Source organism: Protopterus annectens, chromosome 13.part0 (genome assembly GCF_019279795.1).
Source record: "Protopterus annectens isolate FY-2018-M chromosome 13.part0, PAN1.0, whole genome shotgun sequence".
NCBI classification, from domain to species: domain Eukaryota; kingdom Metazoa; phylum Chordata; order Ceratodontiformes; family Protopteridae; genus Protopterus; species Protopterus annectens.
This window is the reverse complement of record NC_056747.1, coordinates 246,907,243-246,926,139: the sequence shown is the minus strand read 5'-3', so window position 1 is coordinate 246,926,139 and position 18,897 is coordinate 246,907,243. Positions and strand designations below refer to the sequence as shown.

At 38.1% G+C, this 18,897-nt stretch overlaps 1 long non-coding RNA gene across 4 annotated transcripts in view; it reads right to left on the bottom strand.

Annotated features, from left to right (window-relative positions):
- LOC122787210 overlaps positions 1 to 18,897 on the bottom strand; it is an 832,143-nt gene that overhangs the window by 407,698 nt on the left and 405,548 nt on the right. For all 4 annotated transcript variants that reach the window (XR_006362550.1, XR_006362551.1, XR_006362553.1 and 1 more), the window contains one exon: positions 16,780 to 16,852. This is a non-coding gene — a long non-coding RNA (uncharacterized LOC122787210). The remainder of the gene's footprint in view (positions 1 to 16,779; positions 16,853 to 18,897) is intronic.

Below are 18,897 nucleotides of genomic sequence, written 5' to 3'. Positions count from 1 at the left end.
TCTATATAGCTCTCAGTTACGTTTAAGCACTGCTGAGTGATGCACAAACCCACTCAGCTATGCATAAAGTTGACATTTTCTATTAAAATTAAAAGCATCCAGTTTTTATTTTTAGATGTCTGACACATACTTATTCATAGCACTGCTCCACATCACCCAAATACACACACACACACACACACAAAAAGGGACAAATTACATTTTCACATTTAATTTCACTGCCATACAGCACTCTGACAGCACAGGGGTATGTTACAGACACTGTAACACATTCCCCTACATAGACATTGCACACCTGTTTAGGTGAGGATTCCTCCAGTAGGGTTTGTTCTTAGTGTTTGTTTTGGGTTTACTGCTGGAAGGTATGGCAGCCTCTCTGCAGCCATTCACAAGTTAGTATAGGAACTCTATGAATAATTCTGCATGGGTAGCTATAAACTCAAGGTTGAGGGGGTGCCTTGAATTTTGACCAACCATAACTTAATAGGATGTAGTTTGCTTAGAATATTTCCTAGCTATTACAGATTAGCTGGAGTTTCCAGGTTGAGTTTTACATCAAAAGAGACACGTTTGTAATCCTAACTCACTGGTGACGATTTGACATGTGGGGGGTGCAACACTCTCCCATGTTGATGAGTACTAGATCTAGTATGTCTGTTCCTCTGGTTGGAGCAAGCACTATCTGTTTCAGGGTGTTTGTGTTAATAAAGTCCAGGAAGCATTGTGCCTGTGAGTTTGAGGCAATGTAGGATTCCCAGTCTATAGAGGGGTAGTTAAAGTCACCCATGAATAGGGTGTTTGGGTGATAAGTGCCTCCAGTAGGGTTAAGTAAGAGTCATGAGACACTAGGAGCATAGATGGTGACCTGTAATTAGACCTGATATGATGAGGGATCTTATCTATGGTGACTTGCATGTGGATAAGGTCCATGGTGTCATTTTGTTTAACCAACCTAGAGGTCTGAACATAGATCAAGACACCTCCACCTTTGGTCTCGGTTTAAAGCCACAGAAAGTACTGCAGCAGTGGAAGGCTACATATCCTTCTACACCTTTAGACCAATAGCAACACAGACTAAGTCTTGGTCATGGCACAGATGTCTACATTCTCCTGAGTGAGGAGAGATTGAAGGGTGTGGAGTTTTTTTGTTTAGACTCCTAGCATTGAGCAGTAACACCTTAAAGTTGCTTGGAGATTTTTTTACTATGTTGACAGTTTTGTTTGTTTTTTTGGCATTGCCTAAGGGTCTAAGAGATTGGATAAAGCTTTAACCAACATCAGAAAGCCTAGGGGGGGGAGGTGTAGCCCATCCTTTGCAAAGCAGTGTGATCTGTTGACTACATCCTCCCATGCTGACAGATATTGAATCCCCCTGGAGTGACACCAGAAACTAAGCCAATTATTAAAATCAATTAGGTTCATATTGTGGCATCATCCTTGATGAAGACTGAATGATACTCAATGCAAGGCTTGTACCTATCTGTGACACATATTCTGAGAGATCCATTATGTCTCCCTTCATTTAGTCCAGTGAGGTACATCTCAGAGCATTTAAACCCACATGGACTATGATAGAATCATATTTGTACCTAGGGTGCAGTGACTTGTGAGCATGAGTGATATTGGAGATCCTGGCTACAAATAAACAACTAACTGTTATCTTCTTCTTGTCTGATCTGGTAAGTGTGGCTTCTGTGTGTCATAAAATGGAGTCCCCAATAACAAGAGTACTAGATAAAGTATAGGCTTGCCTTGTGGGCTTTACTCTTGGGGATCATTGGGTGTAGGCGTATCTAAGATGTTAGTGATACTTTTGGTGTGTGTTTTAGTGATTGCTGAGGGGCAGTACTGTTGTTAGGTTTGAGATTTGGGATAGTCTCTTTTAAGTGCCTCAGCACAAGGCAGTCTGTCTAGCTGGTGAGCGGTGTGTGTGCGGGATGTACTGTGGGTATTCCCCGACAAACTCTTTTGTTCATAGGTGCATAGGTGTTTACAAGGCTAATGACCACAAGGGACTTTTTAAGCTTAGCTATGCATCCCAAATTTCTGATAATTTGTGGTACCCTTGACAAGTGTAAGCAAGGGCTTGGGAGATGAAACATTTACAAGCAGGGGCCTGGGAGAGGAACCATTAACAGATTGCCTGTGTCCATTAGAGTCATAGGTGCCAAACCAGGGATGAATTTCCTGTTCTCCATTTTTCATTTTTCTTTCCCTCTGGGGGGGTGAGAGGTTTTTCCCTTCAAGGAAGTTGTGTATTTACATCACTCACATACCAGGATCTTTATAAGATGGTCCCCCAGTAGGAGTTACAATTCTTACCAGATAAAAAAGTAGTAGCACATAAAGGCAGACCAGAGAATCATCACCAGATAATAAAACAGAAGAGAGCAATCAACATCAGATAGAGAGAAACATTCAATGTGAGGCTGTAGCTTTTTCTTATCAACTATGTTAAATCCCAGGGTACATTTCTGTTAAACCCCTACCATGCATTTTAGGAGCTGTATCGTCTGATTCCGGCTTATTTGTTTATCGACTTCAAAGACCGAAATAATGAGGGCGACAACAGGCCAGAAATATGGACAGATTATAATTATTGCTGTTATAAGGCCCTTTTTTAAAGGATAATTGCTTTTGTATTAGCATGCACTTTCTGAAGAATATGTAACTTAAAACACAAAATGTATCATTTTTTACTGACCAGTTGTTGATAATGTGGCAGAAAAGCCACACATTTTATGAGGAATACATCCAATTTTTCAGGCAAAGATGTGGATATGCTACAAAAATTGGAACAGCTGAGAGGTAGTGAAGTAACAATGGCAATATTCACAAGTGCAAAGAAATGTGAAAAAAATGCAGCAAGAATGCAGTAATCAGTGACAACTTTTAAGTCACAGCACTTTACTTAAACAGAAAAGACTTGCTAAGTCAAAGTCCCATTTCAATGGTGACAAACACATAAATCACTAAACATAATATGCAATCCTAAACAGTTTACTGTACAATATGTAGTTAAAGTATTATTACTTGTGTTGTAATCCGTTGCAGTTCGCCTTGCAAAACACAGTGCTACTGTACTATCTTGCGAACCCCCCCCCCCCCCGCTTGTTAAGTGTGTAATGGCTGATGTTTGCCTTGTGACTACTTTTTGGTTAAAAAATGTCAGTGCTGGATTACTCCACTTACGCTTATTACTATTGTTTAATAAGTTACCACCATTTACAATGCATTTTTCCATTACTTGTTTACTGCACATCTGTTCCCAGTTTGAACAACCTCATTTACCTTCCTCTACTGAGGAGAAGGACGGCGTGTTAATGTCGTGCTTACTACAACAGATACACACGCAGGTGATTAAAATGATACAGTTCTGAACTGAAATACAGCATTTCTCCCAGCCAAATAAGGATGACAAGTTGGACAACAGAGGAGTAATCACCCAGCATCTCCTGTTACAGTAAGTTTCCATCCTTCGCTTCAGCCATTACTTTGTTTAAGGAACAGAGGCGTGACATTGGACGTTGTTATTATGGACTTAAAGCCACCAATACAGCTCCTAAACTGCATGGTAGGGATTTAACAGAAAAGTACCAATCCAAGTTTACCATGTTGTTGTAGAATTTTTCAAAAATCCCATCTTTCATGCAAAGATCATCTCTAAATCATCATTCATTCAGATATTCATTGTTTGATCACTAGCCGTAGTAATGATGAAAAAAAATAGAATGATTTGTAAAGGTGCAACTCATCACTGCTTTATATCATCAAAGCGATGAGTGTAAAGTTTCTATTAAATATTAAATCATTGTCATGTAAGGTGTATCTATTCCTAACCAATGTTTTCACATTACGTCTAATTTGCTATAATCCTATAAACTTTAGATTCATCCATCCATCTGCAATCCCTTTTCCCATTTTTCGACATGGGGGTTGGGGTGTTGCTTCAATAGTGACAATCATTTGCAGCCAAGATTCATATCACCAACTGGCTAGCCGATGTTTTTGTATTTTTTTTTTTTTTTTTGATGACTGTAAAATTATCATTCTTAAAATGTTTTTGCAATACTTTGGAGCTTTCCCAAGGGCACCCATGGAAAAAAGGCACCTACCAAGTCAGAATTTCCTGTTAATCAAATGTGAATGAATGAACAAATAAATAAATAAATACAACTTTAATTTTTTCCCCTTTTTCTCTAGGTTGTGTATTTGTATCTGTTAGAGGATATCGAGCACAGCCAGCCACTACAACCTTGGCAGAATTTTACAGTTATAATTTCACACTTTCTGCAGCGGACTTAAAGTGAGAAAGAGTTGCAGATCAACAACTTGATAGGAAACTGAGAAAAAGTACCTGCACTCATCCTCTTTGTACACTGTCCTGAAATTTACAAAGATATATTGTAAAGAATAACAACCATTTCCTGCATTAGTAGCTAAGGCAGTCTTTTTTGTTATTATTTACCTGGCTGGCTCATTGGAAATAATACTTCCAACTCTAACTAAGGCATTCTGTCCATTTATTTCCTAATAGATTTGCATCTCTTCATTTCCCCTAAGATTACATTCCTACAAATCTGGCTTGCCTTGTCTCATCTGAGATCACATGATTAACCATGATTGATCCCAGGCTTGCTGTGCTTTACTGTTAATATGGTTCTGTCAAGACAGAATTCTAAGTGTAACTATGAAGGTCTTCAAAGAACTGAAGTTCACTGCACTCAATATCAACAGCATACTCTGGCCTGCCTATACTCCTTTCCACTTGCTTGCTCACTTGCAGTTTAATTTTTAATTTTTTCCCTCTTGTTACTTGAAATATCTTGTTTTCCTTTTTAAATCATCTGTATACAATTTGCACACAACACCAACATCTCTTCTTTGACTTTCCCTTCCTATATAACATGGTATTGGATTCCTTTAAAGCTTTTTCCTTACTTCTTGAACTTTGTTTATCTTCTAGATCTCTGTCTGTAATGTTCCTGCTTCTTAGGTTTTCCATTTTTCCATGCATTGCTTTACTATCTCCTGTATACTTTTTTTCTGTGCTTCCATGCTCCTTGCCTATTACAAATACTTAAACTATTCCTGTGTTTTGTTTCAATTATTTGTCAAATATGCAAATGTGCACATGGACAATGGACTAATCTACACTAAGTGTATGGATAGGGCGAGAAGCCTAACACTTCTGACATGTAGTGACTCATACAAACTTGCTTTAAGGGTATGCTAGCATGTTCACAGGTTCATAGATAAGTTCAAAGATTAGTACTAGGCTAACTGCCCTTGTGAGCCATTTTAAACCTAGCAAATTACACCATGTGAGAATCAAACCCTGCTCCTTGTATGTATAAGGTAAATACCTTAACCATTTTGCCAACCTCCAATGTGTTCATAGGTTCATAGGTTCATACTAGGCTATCTGCCCCAGGGCATTTATAAGCCTAGCCAGAGTGTGTGTGGCTTTCACCACCCCTTAGGATGAGAATACTATACCCATTAGTTTGCTGTGCCTCTGTCCAGCAGTGACACAGAGATGATTCCCGGGGTAAACCTACGATCTCCCATCCACTCGTCAAGATTTCTCTTGAATAGAGTCAGTGAGGGGCTCTGCCTCACATGGACTGGGATTCTGTTCCATAGTGTAGGGAGTCTCTGGGTGATGAATCTGTCCCTCCAGCACGTCCTATTTATATCTGTGTTGAGGTTTAAGTCTCTTGCTCTCGTGGCTCTAGTGGATTTGGATTTTTTGAGGTTTTATTGGGGCTTTATTACCAGTGAAAATGCCCTTCACTTGCAGAGGTAGGCACTATTAGCTTGGCATAAGTTGGGATTGAGAATGCAGTACCAATAAACTGTGTTAATTTTCCTGAACTGCTTAATCTAGTTATTCTGTGTGAATTATTGTATTTCTATAAAATAAAGTTCTGCTATAGCGTGCTTGTTTACTTAAATCATCACTAGAGTGTTAAACAATTTATCTGGTTACGCTTTAGTTATATGCATATTTCACAACTGTCTGGAATTTTGCACAAAGCCAAAATCTTTGCTAAGATTTTTGTTTTGTTCCTTAAAAATTTGTGGTTTTCTGGCAAATCATTTAGAATTGAAGTCACTTAATAATGACAGAAATTTGAGTTCCACACATTAATGCAAACTCTATTTTTCTAACAACTTTCTAAAAACAATATTTAAAATCTGTCCATGATGTTGCCCCTTTGCCACCCCCCCAATCCATTATTTTCACTTTGTCCTGCATTCCTGACCAAGGAAGTTGAGAGCTATGGTTGGTTTGCTGTTTTCTTCTTAAATCATTGATGCCACATTTGAAGTTTGCTACCAAGCCTTGATATTGTGGTCTCCTGCAATTTGCTTAACAAAAGGTACTTTTTTAGGGTATTAATCTAGTTAAGAAAAAACAATAATATTTTCTGAAATGAACAAAATAATCCTGTGTACACTGCTTCCTATATTTTAGAATTTTTTAAATACTACTTACATTTTTATCTGCCTGCCATTTATTACATATCAATTACAAATGGCAGGTAGACCGTATATCTGGTTTGTCAAAGATGGACCTGTGAAGGAAGGAAAATTGAAAGGAAAATTGTAACGAAACATCTTTAAGTGTTGTCCTGTTCTGATATATAAGACGGGAAAATAAGGTATATATGTTGAAAGGCCTCGACGCTGAAAGATCTTTACTAGGTAAAGAGCAGAACTATAAAGTATATTGCAGTTCTGGAATTAAGGATATTTTACACAAACCAAAAATTATACCCCCTGTCATATATCAGAGAACATGAACAATTTCCCTTGAGGTAATCTCAAAGTCAAATTGGCAAGGATATGGTTACAGAGTTATGCCGTGTATCTAAAGGTGTACTTTCTGTAATAATTTATTCTGTCTAATTGTGTGTGCTAGAATTAAAATTAAAAATCTCTAGCATACTTACCATGCTTTTGTTTTTCTTAAATAATAGATTTCGTTAAACAGCATTTTTTTTTTAAATGCTAGGCCGCCATTTTTTTATTAAGCCTGCTATTTCAAGTTTTTTTTCTAGTATTAAAAATGTACCCTATCCAGAAAAATGCACTATGTGGAATGGTGGCTACATTTTAATGGGATGGGTCTACATTCTAGAAGTTGAAACATGAGTCTAAAAGTCTTTGCTACACTCCTGTGCTCATGGGACCTGAAAAACTATACTTTAGGAAACTGCAAACACTGTGGAATTTCCTCCTTGATCAGAACTGGCAAGTGAGTCATCAAAAAAAGAAATGGTGTGATCCCAAGATCGATAATACAAAAAGGAAAATCAAAAATCTTGCTTGTAAAAGAAATCACAAAAGTCCATTTCAAATAAATTGATGAAAGGCTATATAATTTTAGACAGCATGAGAAACAACACAATCTAGGCATGCAGATATTTTATATAATTTTTCCAAACTATTTGAGCACCAAAGAAAGACAGAAAATATGCTAAGTCTGTTGTTTCAAGAATATGTACATATTTAAGGTATATGTTCCTTCTACCAACAGTTTGGTCATCAGACCCCTACTGCCCACTAACCCATTCATTTTAAGATCAGCCTGATCACTAACTTATCTTGGAGTTACAAAACCAAACATTAAATAGATGTCCTGCCCAGCTGGTAAATAATTTGCTTCTTTAAGTTCTGACTTCCCTTGTTCTTATATTCCTGCTTCTGTGCAGTGAGCAAAATGTCTTGATGTGGAATGTGCATCCATGTACCATCATGCTCACATGAGATGCATTATACTCAGGACATGGCCCAAACATCGGTTACTGCGAGAAGTTGCCCAGCAGTAGACTTTTCCTCACCCTACCTTTTGGAGAGACGAGCTGGTCACTGGCTGTTTGCTTCAACTTCCACTACTGACTCCAGCAGTGACTGGTGACTAAGTGACCTACTGAAATTTGGTGAGTTTCATTCTGGGTCTTAGCCATCTGAGTCATAGAACCTGCAAGAATGCATACATTTATCCTCAGAAGGAATAGATTTTTAGAGCAGAATTTAAATGGAATGTAGCTCGTGTGTGTAAAGTGGGGTGAACTGAAAATATGCTGTACTGTACAGCACATCTATAAATGTGATTCACAGGAAACAGTGTAAAGGGAAATGTAATTTTTATGGATAAATAAAATTCATCAGAAAAGTGTTTTTTCCTTGCTGAGCAAATGCCCCTTGCTCCCTCTCCTACCCCCACACTCAGTCTAAGTAACTAAAATCATTGCATGCTGGGCAAACATCCAACATGCAGAGTGTGCAGATTTCATATACTTCAAGAAAATATTAGTTGTGATAATTATTAGTGAACAGCTACGCGCATTCATAAAACAGTAAAAACTTGTCAAATAGCAAAACACACCAAATGTCTCACTTCCTGAAGATAGGGACTAAATAACAACTAAATTGGAGGTGAAACAATTGATCAAAAGTGGTTACTGGAGATAAGAAAAATAACAGAGAACTTGGAACCCTAGCAGACTGTTCTCCATCATAAAATGTACCCATTACCATGAAGGGAAAGTAGACTGGAAGCAAAGTAATAAAAATACCGGAAAAGAGTATCCCAGGAATTCATTAAAGGCCCTACTAAGACTAAAAAGACCATTCCTGTACAATGCATCCATTTGCAATTGAGGAACATGCAAGCTACAATGAGGTAAAATGTTATTATTGGCTAACTTGTGCATGTTTCCTGAATTGCTGTTTGTATCAAGATGTGCAGATCATGCCTGATCTGCATATAACAGAAGTAACCTGCTGCTCATGTAGGCAGTGAAATCCCACCTCCAGTCACACTACCCCCCCACATACACACACAAACACGAACACACAAACAGACACACACATACGACAGTTCCTGTATACCTGCACCTACCCTTCCATGTCTCCCCCACCTCCATAATACTTTGGTGCCATTATAGCATGTATGCCTTAGGCTCTGGTGTCTAGTGTATCCTGCTCCCCACATCCCAACCCATGTTACACAGTCACTATCATTATGGCACTTTAAAAGAGTCATCCCAGGTTGTGGTGTGTTCTCTTCCACCCCATCACCCTTACGATGTATGTGCCATGACAACACTTATCTCTGTTTTCCAGTGGTCCCCCCCTACACTAATCCCCATGCTACCACTGGTACCATTACAACACTTTAGAGCATGTCCAGTAGTTCTCCCCATTTCCATTATACCGGTCTGTGCCTTAGGGTATTTTATGGAGCAATTACCCCATCCCCCAATCCCAGTTATATTGTTGTTGCCATCTTGACACTTAAAGCATTCTCCTACCCTCAGTCCCCATAGTTACATTGGTATGGCAATTTGGATGTTTCTTCCTGGTGTCTGGTGGTTCCCCATCCCTGATCTCTATTTTGATATTTGTGCCATTATGGCACTTTTAAAGAAATCCTATATCCCACCATCCTACCCCAGTCCCAGTAGTAACATTGGTGCGAGTACTATAATCTTTAACATTTGATAATTCCCCCACCCCACCACATTTCCCATAGTAACATTGGTGCCAGTACTATATTCCCTAGCGTCTGATCATTCCCCACACCCCACCCCCAATCACCCTTACGATTTATATGCCATTATAGCACTTCACTGCATCTCTGTTGACCTAATGGTTCCCCCTCCACAGTTATTGTAGTAACACTGGTACCAGTTCAGAAATTTAGATGTAATTTATTGGTGTTTAGTGGATCCCCATGCCTCATTTCAATGTCGGTCTCATTATTGCAATTTTAAAATTAAGGCCTGGAGTCTAGGATGTCCTGCCTCACGTTTGTACTGCAATTTGGTGAGGATGGATGTACTTATCTATTCTAAATAAACAAGAACTTTCTTGTGTCATTCAGCCATGTAGAAACCTTCCTGGAGGTGGTGCCTGGGAGAGAAACATGGCTAATTATCATATGCCTCTCCCCCAGAATGCCTCTTTAGCATTCAGCACAGCCATGGGGCTAGCCTTTCGCAATGTTGTAAGACTTTGTGTTGGAAGATTATGTAGCACCATGTGAAGGTGCTTGCTGAATTCAAAAAAGGGACTGTAACATGCACACAACTATGTACACACCATGGGAATTTTATGAATCTGGCCCTATATGATAATATGCAAAAATCTGAGAAAAAAAGTATGCGTATGCTGCTGATGACGATTATGTTTTCAAAATAGGCAAGAAATAATTTTCCTTGTGTATTAATGGCAAGAAACAAACACATAATTTCAAAGATTTCTATGGGATTTTACTGTATAAAAGGCATATCATTTTGCTTTCTGACATTTTGAACTGGTGATGACTTTTTTGCCTTACTTATGTAATGCATTCTAGATCAGGAGTTTATAAATTCCTGTCCCAGTCTGCAAACTCTGGGGTTTACATCTATCAGTGCCATCATTTGTTTACTAGTTTATTTATTTACATTTGTTTACTGAAAAAATCTGACTGGAAATTAAAACCCCTTTACAGTGGAAGGCTAGACAGAAAAGGTCCATGGTTACATACAGAAATGTTCAAAACATCAATTACAACAAAAGCATTTATAAGGTTATAATCTAGACATATGGACAGTTAAACAATGAATTAATTGCGCTGTACAATACACATACATTAAAGAGAATCTTTTATAAATATTATAAAAAGAATGTTTTGGAGGTTGCACTATACTGTATATTATATATACATACATATACATATATACTTTATTTTTAATTGTATTTATTTTGCCTTTGTTTACCAGGAAAGTCAGACTGACTTTCAGCAAAGGGACAGGGATAAAAGCTCCACATATGACATTTATTAACACTCAATCCAATATTTTAATGCAAGTATGACTGAAGTACAGGATTTCGCAAATACATCCTACATAGACAGTAAATACAAGGGCAGCATATTCCAAGAAACAAAAAACACAAGTAAATATCTATTAACTTTGCAAAGTTGATTACAAAACTAGTATATATAACATGCAACAGGGAAACTATATGTTTTTGTTGTAGAGAATTGCAGAAAGAAATAAAAAAACTGACTTATGTGTGAGAAAAATGTGCGCTCCAGTTGCATGTCAGGAGGGATGCAAAGACTGAACTGCTGAGGTTAGAAAGATTCCTGACAGGCTTGTATTCTGCTGACTGGCTTTTCTGTGTAGAGAGTGGAGAATATATATTGGATGATCATAGCTCTCAAAATTCCATCCCCAAAATGAGGAACACTAGCCCTCATAATGTGGAACAAATGGACAAAATGTGGAACACATACTAATGGCTTACTAACAACTTCAACTAGGAAGGCCATAGGATGGTTAAAATATGCTAGTTTTACTTATAAAAAAGATCTTTTAATGAATTAATATGATTCATTTCTATTTACCATGGATTTCACTTAAAATAATTCCTTACACTGAATGTGTGACAAACTCTATCAATGTGGAACTTGGAGGAACATGAACTTTTTAAGACCCCAAATGAGGTACGTTCCTCGTAATGAGGTACACTTGAGAGGCATGTGGATGATGGTCATGCAGGGTATCTGGTTGAACACCTACATGACTAATACTATTTAGGTTATTAGCTAGAGTCTAGTCTAGTATGAATGATAAGTCTGTGGATTTAATGCATCTAGTAGTAGACTTAATTAACTGAAGTTGAAAACGTTTCAACAGGGAGGTTGATTTGGGACTGTTGTGGAAGACCAATTGATGTTTACATCACTTAGGATGATAGTTTAAAGTAGCATACTGGAGAATAACCAGGTGGGAATTTTTTCTAATATGCTGAAGCCACTACAGGGTGGGATACAGAAAGCTGTAATGCAAGTAACAATGACATTGCTAACCTTTAGGCGAAAAATCAGGATTTTTCCTTTTGAGAAAAATGGAAGTAATTTATGGTACAGAGTTTATTTTGGTAGAGTGTGGGATGATACCCTCTGTTTGTGCAGTACAGGCATAGTAAGCTATACCCAGGCGGCCCACTTTTTAGAGGCTATAGTGAGTTTTTAACCATGTCTCAGTTATGTCTAGAATATCAGGAGTTTTTGATTCAATCCAGATAAAAGAGTTCTAGGTTATTTATGCTGGTTGAGTATTTGGAGAGAGGAGGGGGCCCCTGGGTTTGGGTAGATGTCCTAACTGTGTAGAAGTGAATATAAAGTGGGAGGGAAGATGACTTGGTATAATGTATGTGGTACAGTAGTTTGATAACAGTGGAGTAGCTCAAGATGTCGGGATAAGACAGAAGATGATAAGGTGCTAGGAGGGGATGGAAATTGGTATGATAAAGTTGTGGAGAGATGTCAGAGTAAGACTGGGTGAGAAAGGGGATGTCATTAGTTGTGGATTTATTGTGCAAGGCTAGAAAATAGTGGGTGATGTGGTAGATGGTGAACAGAGTAAGGATGAGGAGGAGAAGTAATTTAAGGAGTTGTGAAAATCATTTTATTTGAATTAGATTAATGAAATTAATGTGGATGGGGATATAAATATGTTGCTAATGTGGCAAGTCTGGGAGTTTTAAAACTATAGGTGGAAGGGGAGAGCTGAGACAGTAGGCAGAAGGAGGAGGAGTTAGGTAATTGACAGGCGGAAGTGGTAGAAAGTGATGTTGAGGGAGATAAGGAAGATAAAACAGGGAGATGGGTCAAATATGGGTAGTGAAATGGAACCAATGCATGTCAGTGCCTGGCTATTGGAAAAATACATGAATTCAGTTTAATAATTTAATCCCAGAGATCTTTTGGAAGTTTATGGAGTCATCTACTTGCACTTTTACAGATTTGGAATAATTGAAGAAGGAAATGTATTTAGTAAATCATCCTTTAGCTTTCTGCATCCTGTAAGAATATCTGGTAGAAACAGCAAGGCAAGAAGAGAAAAATGGACAAAAGTGGAAGACACTGCTGGGGCAAAGGTTAACTGTGCCACTGTTTGTAAAGCAGGGTGTATAAAGTGCTACTATCATGATTACATGTGTTTAGTTACCCTGTCCTGTCAAATGGTGCTGCCAATAACAATAGGATTTACAGTCATTTACAATAACAAATGCAACTTTTATTCTGTGCAAAATATCAACACACTGAGAACTGTGTTAACCATTCATTCATTCATGAGCCCCTGACATCTTTCACCTTCTTTGCCCTGCCCTACCTACATCTCAGGTAAGAAGGATATTAACAGTTCATTTACCACAAATACACTGGCAATTGGCACTAGACTCAATACATCATGGGATAAAGTACTTCTTGAAATGGAGAATGCTTTACATTGATCTTAAAGGTGCACTGAGATAAAACATATTTATATCATATACAGACTCATAACAACTATAAAACACTTATCACACACAGTGATATTCACGCTCAAATTCTTAAGTTTGTAACTTTGGTAAACAACTGTCCTCAAAAATAGCAGTGTACCAGGTGAGAAGGGCCACATATGCATTCATGTTTTCTGCAGTGAGAAAGAACACACTTCTTGTCCTTTGTGTACCAGGTGAGAAGGGCCACATATGCATTCATGTTTTCTGCAGTGAGAAAGAACACACTTCTTGACCTTTCTTCATTATAATGTACAACACAGTGTGTGACAAGCAGGTGAAATGTGCAATGCTCAATCAAGTATGAGACTGTTGATAAAAACTGCTTGCAGAATACAGCCTGTGGTGCCCCAGCACTGGTCCAGTAATCAAGGAGCCTCAATCCTCACTGCTAGTTGGGGACATGCACTTGGGAGGATGGCAGGTACACACACAGTATTTCCAGATGCAGCTTTCTGCATCAAGTGCAATTTCCCTTAAGAGCACAGAGAGACCACAGTCAGTCACGAGGCAGGTTTCTCTCTCTTTCTTCAGATCCCCAGTAAGATTCCCCACTGGCACAGCTACAGAGTTGAGATCTCAGCTGAGTAACCAAGCCAAGGCCTCCAACACCCTCTCTGTCCAACCAGTGCTTCGTGGCCCTGCCCAAGTAGCTCACACACACACACACACACACACACACACACACACACACACACACACACACACACACACACACACACACACACACACACAAACACACACCTAGGAATGGCTGACACATGTTTACTAGCTATGCCCCCTTCTGGCCAGTCTATAAGGTAGTTTTGACTTCCACCAGCCACTCCTTATTAGCTACTTTAAGGCCCTCAACAAAGGGTGTCCAATCTTACTGTGTAATGTTACTATCAATACAAATGGTAGTTTGATCAACAGCAAGGCTATTAGGAGTGGCCCACAGTGTCACCAAATAAGTATGTGAGTACTCTCATAACTTTTTATGTCTCACAAATATCAGCCACAATGATAGGTTTAAATATATTTAATAATAAATAATAAAAGAACATGAAAATACTCATTAAATAATCACAGTTACATCAGAGTTCAAAATAACAGGAAATACTTAAAACAAAAGTGCAGGACAGTCTCAAATAAATACAGAAAACATTTAAACTATACTTCACTGTATTCCTGAGTGCATCTAAGAGAAGTTACTGTACCTTAGTTAACTTACTTACAGAGCAAGGCAAGCATGTAGTGAATAGGTCTTGTCAGGTCAAATACAAAATGCTCAGTCTCTCTCTCAGAGAGTTCTTAAATTAATATTTCAAATATTACTGCTGGAGTAGCTTCCAGCATGACATCACTTCTTGTCATCTGACTATCCCAGGTGAAAACCCCCACTAATGCAGCTGTTAGCATTTAGCATCTACCTGTGAAAATACATAAACAAGGACTTCTCTTAGATCTAAGGCAGATTTTGGAAGTCACAAAATAATTTACATTCTTCCACATTTAAAGACAATACAAAAAACTTCTAGTTCTAGACAATGTCCCCTGTTACACTGAAACTGAAATATAGCATGTCTTTTGTTTATGGCCCAACCATAAAATAATTTAATTTTAACCATTCTTCTGAAGTTTTGCAAGTTAATCTCCTGTGTTTCAGTCTTCCCTGTTAAAGTATATACATATAAACAGTTACAATGATATTCACAAATGGCACATAACCATTTACAAAAAGTCCAGACAGCTGTGCTGGCAGTACCTCCCTTTTGTTACACTTATATATAAATCATGTTAATATTCAAAAATGACATATAATTATTTACAAAATCCCAGCCAGGACCCACTAGAGAAAGTCCCCAAAAAGCGGACTTACATATAGCATGTCTGAGATAGCTATTTCCTAGAATATTCCCTTTTCTCTAATGTGTGGTGATCTGAGAGTTGGTATATATTATTTTGGGAGTTGTGGGGATTTGCCAAAAAAAAAAGAAGTTGAAAGGAAAAGAGTGATGTTTAAAATTCACACTTCTAGATTTTCAGTCTTTTTTTGGCATTTCAGTTGCCAAACTTTTAATAGGGAACCATGGAAACTGCATTTTTACATACAGCATAGGAAGTTGAGAAGTTAATTCCGTGTCAGTTCTCTTATTGCAGAAAATTAGATGTATGCTAGATGAGATCTGGTAGTTCATACTGTCTCTTATGCTTTCAGGCCAGTTATACATGTGCTGCCCCCCTGTGTGGTTGGAAGATTTGGAAACTGAGTCATAGATGGTTCTCCCTTATTATGTGTCTATTCTTACTGTAGCTGGTACATTCTCTTTATTCAGCAGTTCCTTTAGTAAACAAAAACAGATCAAAAGGTCATAGTGTGCTTGCTGGAGTTAGATTATGTCCAGATCCCATCCCCCTAATCTCTGAGGCGCATTATGACAGATGAGTGTCAGAAGCAGAGAGCAAAGAAACACAAAGCTCATAGACCTGTACAAAAAGAGCTCTCAAATCCTTTCCATCTGCTCGAGACACCAGGCATTCATTGCTAAATATGTTGATCCCTTTGAGATGAAGCAAACATCATCACTTACTTTAAACAGCTAAGCAGCCCACATCCTTAATATTCTGCACTAAAAAATAGCATGCAACTTTGTAAACATACAACACAACTTTCTCCAGCCTTCTGAACCTGAAACTACTCATTCAATTACTGTTCTACAACTTTGCTTTACAGCCTCACATTTGGTTGACTGTACTCCACATCAAAGAGATCAAAGGTCAGCATTACAGTACGCCATTTCTTCAAAGTTTCAGTAAATCCAGTTTGTTTCAAAATGTTTGCAACACATCATTGTTTGTCACAGTCTCAACAGGCCTGAGAGTTCCTCTGTGGTTTAAGTGGGTGAGGACTAGATGAAGTCCGCTGGTTTCACAATGCTGATCTTTAACACCATTTGTTAGAAAGAAGGCAACATGTGACGTGACCAGCTCACAGAACTGTTACCATGTCAACAAATGTAGCCAACAAAGTAATTGCAAGGCTTTTTCCTTTACTACAAGAACTCATTTCACAGAAGGAAACATTTGCATCTTTGTGTTGCACTTGCCTTACTTTAAGGTCTACAGTGTATGGGTGTACTAACCCCTGCTGTAAAGGTACTTGTCATTATCTTGGAAAGCCACAGTGTCCCATATCACTTAGTATTTATTTATGAATGGGCAAACTTCTTTACTTTATTTTATTAATTTGTTAACAAGTCCACTAGATAAAGTTTTTGGTGATGATGACCCAGGAAAAGAAGACTGTTTGATTGAAGTGTCTCACTCACAGTCACATAGCCTGCAATTATAAACCAATGGAAACAAACACAGGATTTTAGCATGATGCCTTTTAGCGGCTCATACGCTGACCCTCAGGGCTACTCGACCAAACCATGTACTTACTGTTATCATGCTGTACTTGTGCAGGTTTTGCAGGTATTTCCACACTTCTTTTTATTCCTCAGGAAGTATTATGCTGCAATTTTAAAGAGAATAAAAAGCCTCTGTCACAGAAAGAATGAAGCGGACCAACAATAAAGTGACAAATCTATTTTTTTGTGGAAAAAAATCACCTTTCATAAAGACTCATACCAGCACTAGACAATCCCAGTAACAAACATTGGTTTATAATACTCCTAGGTGAACAGCAGAAGCGTGATTGCTAAACACATCATTATTTAGAGAAATACATTAGCAAAGATGATGTAGTTGCAACCAACTGGAAAAAAACGTACCTCACATACAGCTTACCAATTATTTGCGTTTCTGTTACATGACCCATATGTCATGCACTTGACTTCAGTATTCAGTGTACATCTATGATGCATCACAGATCAGGTATTCTCCTATTTGTAGTAACTCTACGTTATCCATCCATAATTCATGGTTATGTTGCATTAGTGTAACACTGACCATCTGTGAGGCATTCATCTCATGTTGCAGTAATCTCATAAAACCTACCCATGCCTTGTTGTTCTATTTTTGTAGCACACCTGTTATGGCTATGACATACTACTGTCCTTCCAAATGGTCTCTGTAATGAGTCGCACTCCTCTAGATTCACCAACTGTGCCATAACTCTCGGGCTAACCACCAGATGGTAGAAAGCATATGTGCATGGAATATGATATGGAGGCCTCATGTAGGTCAGCTGGGAAAATAAGATAAAACCAGACCTGAAAAGGATAGAGGGAGTGAACAAATGTTCAGATGTCAGGATGAGGTTTGAAAAAAAAACAGCATTGCTCATAAATCAGTGAAATTAACTGTATGCTACAGAGGTCTGTTTATGTATGGGAACATTAGTGGGTACTATAGTTTTAGGACAATATCAAGTAAAAGCACATGTATTACTTTTCTCCAGGCCTAGGTACTATCAGTCCAGAATACTCAAGATTACAATGTTCCTCAAGCTTAAGCATCTGATACAAGTGGGTTTATTCCTATATTCCTTTTATTTTACATACTGCTAATTAGCGGAAATAATGGGGGCATAACTTGTTGCTGAACAGTAAAAATCTTACTCATGTCTATAGAAAATGTACTTTTTCCTGCTAGAGTCATTAAAGTGAGCAGAAGGTAATTATTTATTTCAGTAGATAAATACACAGGCTTCCAGCATCTCATTTTAACACTTAGGGCCAGATTCAATAACACCTACACTAAGTGTACACGATATGTATTCAAGAACAGCCCTACTACAATTTTTGTACTTTCTAGTAACTCAGAAAGAATACACTACATGTAGTCTACAGTTTGTGGTAACCTTTATGAGTCCTTGTCAATATTTAAAGCTGTAAGAAAACCATAGGAAAACTAAAATTAGGAGGAAGAAGGCATGAGTTATGTGTTGTCTGTTCACTCAAAACAGTGTACACCTAGTGTAGGCTTTATTGAATCTTGAGGTTAGTCTTTCATAGGCAAAAATGAAGCATGGTTTTCTGTCTGTTAGGTATATAGAAGCAATAGCAGGCAAGCAATCACAGGAACAATAAGATGTTGAGCCATATATACCCTTAAGTAGATATGCTTTAAAGTTCTTGCCACCCATGCCCACTTTATGAAAGGGGAGGGACAATCAAATACTACAAACATACGACTCCTTATTCAGTCCATCACCAAGTGTGCTATGTGATTGCTGTAGGAAGTCTGAAGTTCCTAATACCTTCAGCCAATGTTTCTTAAGCACTGAGGTCAGCCCCCACTAGAAAAGTTTATTTCACTTTTATTTGGAATTAGAAGGTGGGAAAGCAGCAACCACAACAAAATAAAAAAACAACCACTTCCAAGCCAATAACTAGTCTCCGAATAAACACAAAATACCACCTAACCACACTGAAGTGAAAAGGTAGAAGATAGAATCCACACAAGCCGAATGATTGCCACACTTTATTGTAAAATCCACACAGATCTTGTTGTAAAATCCACACAGGTCAAGCGCTTTCGTCAGAATGGCTTTGTTGAATGAATGAAATTGTTCTGAAGAAGTCATTCTGATGAAAGCGCTTGACCTGTGTGGAT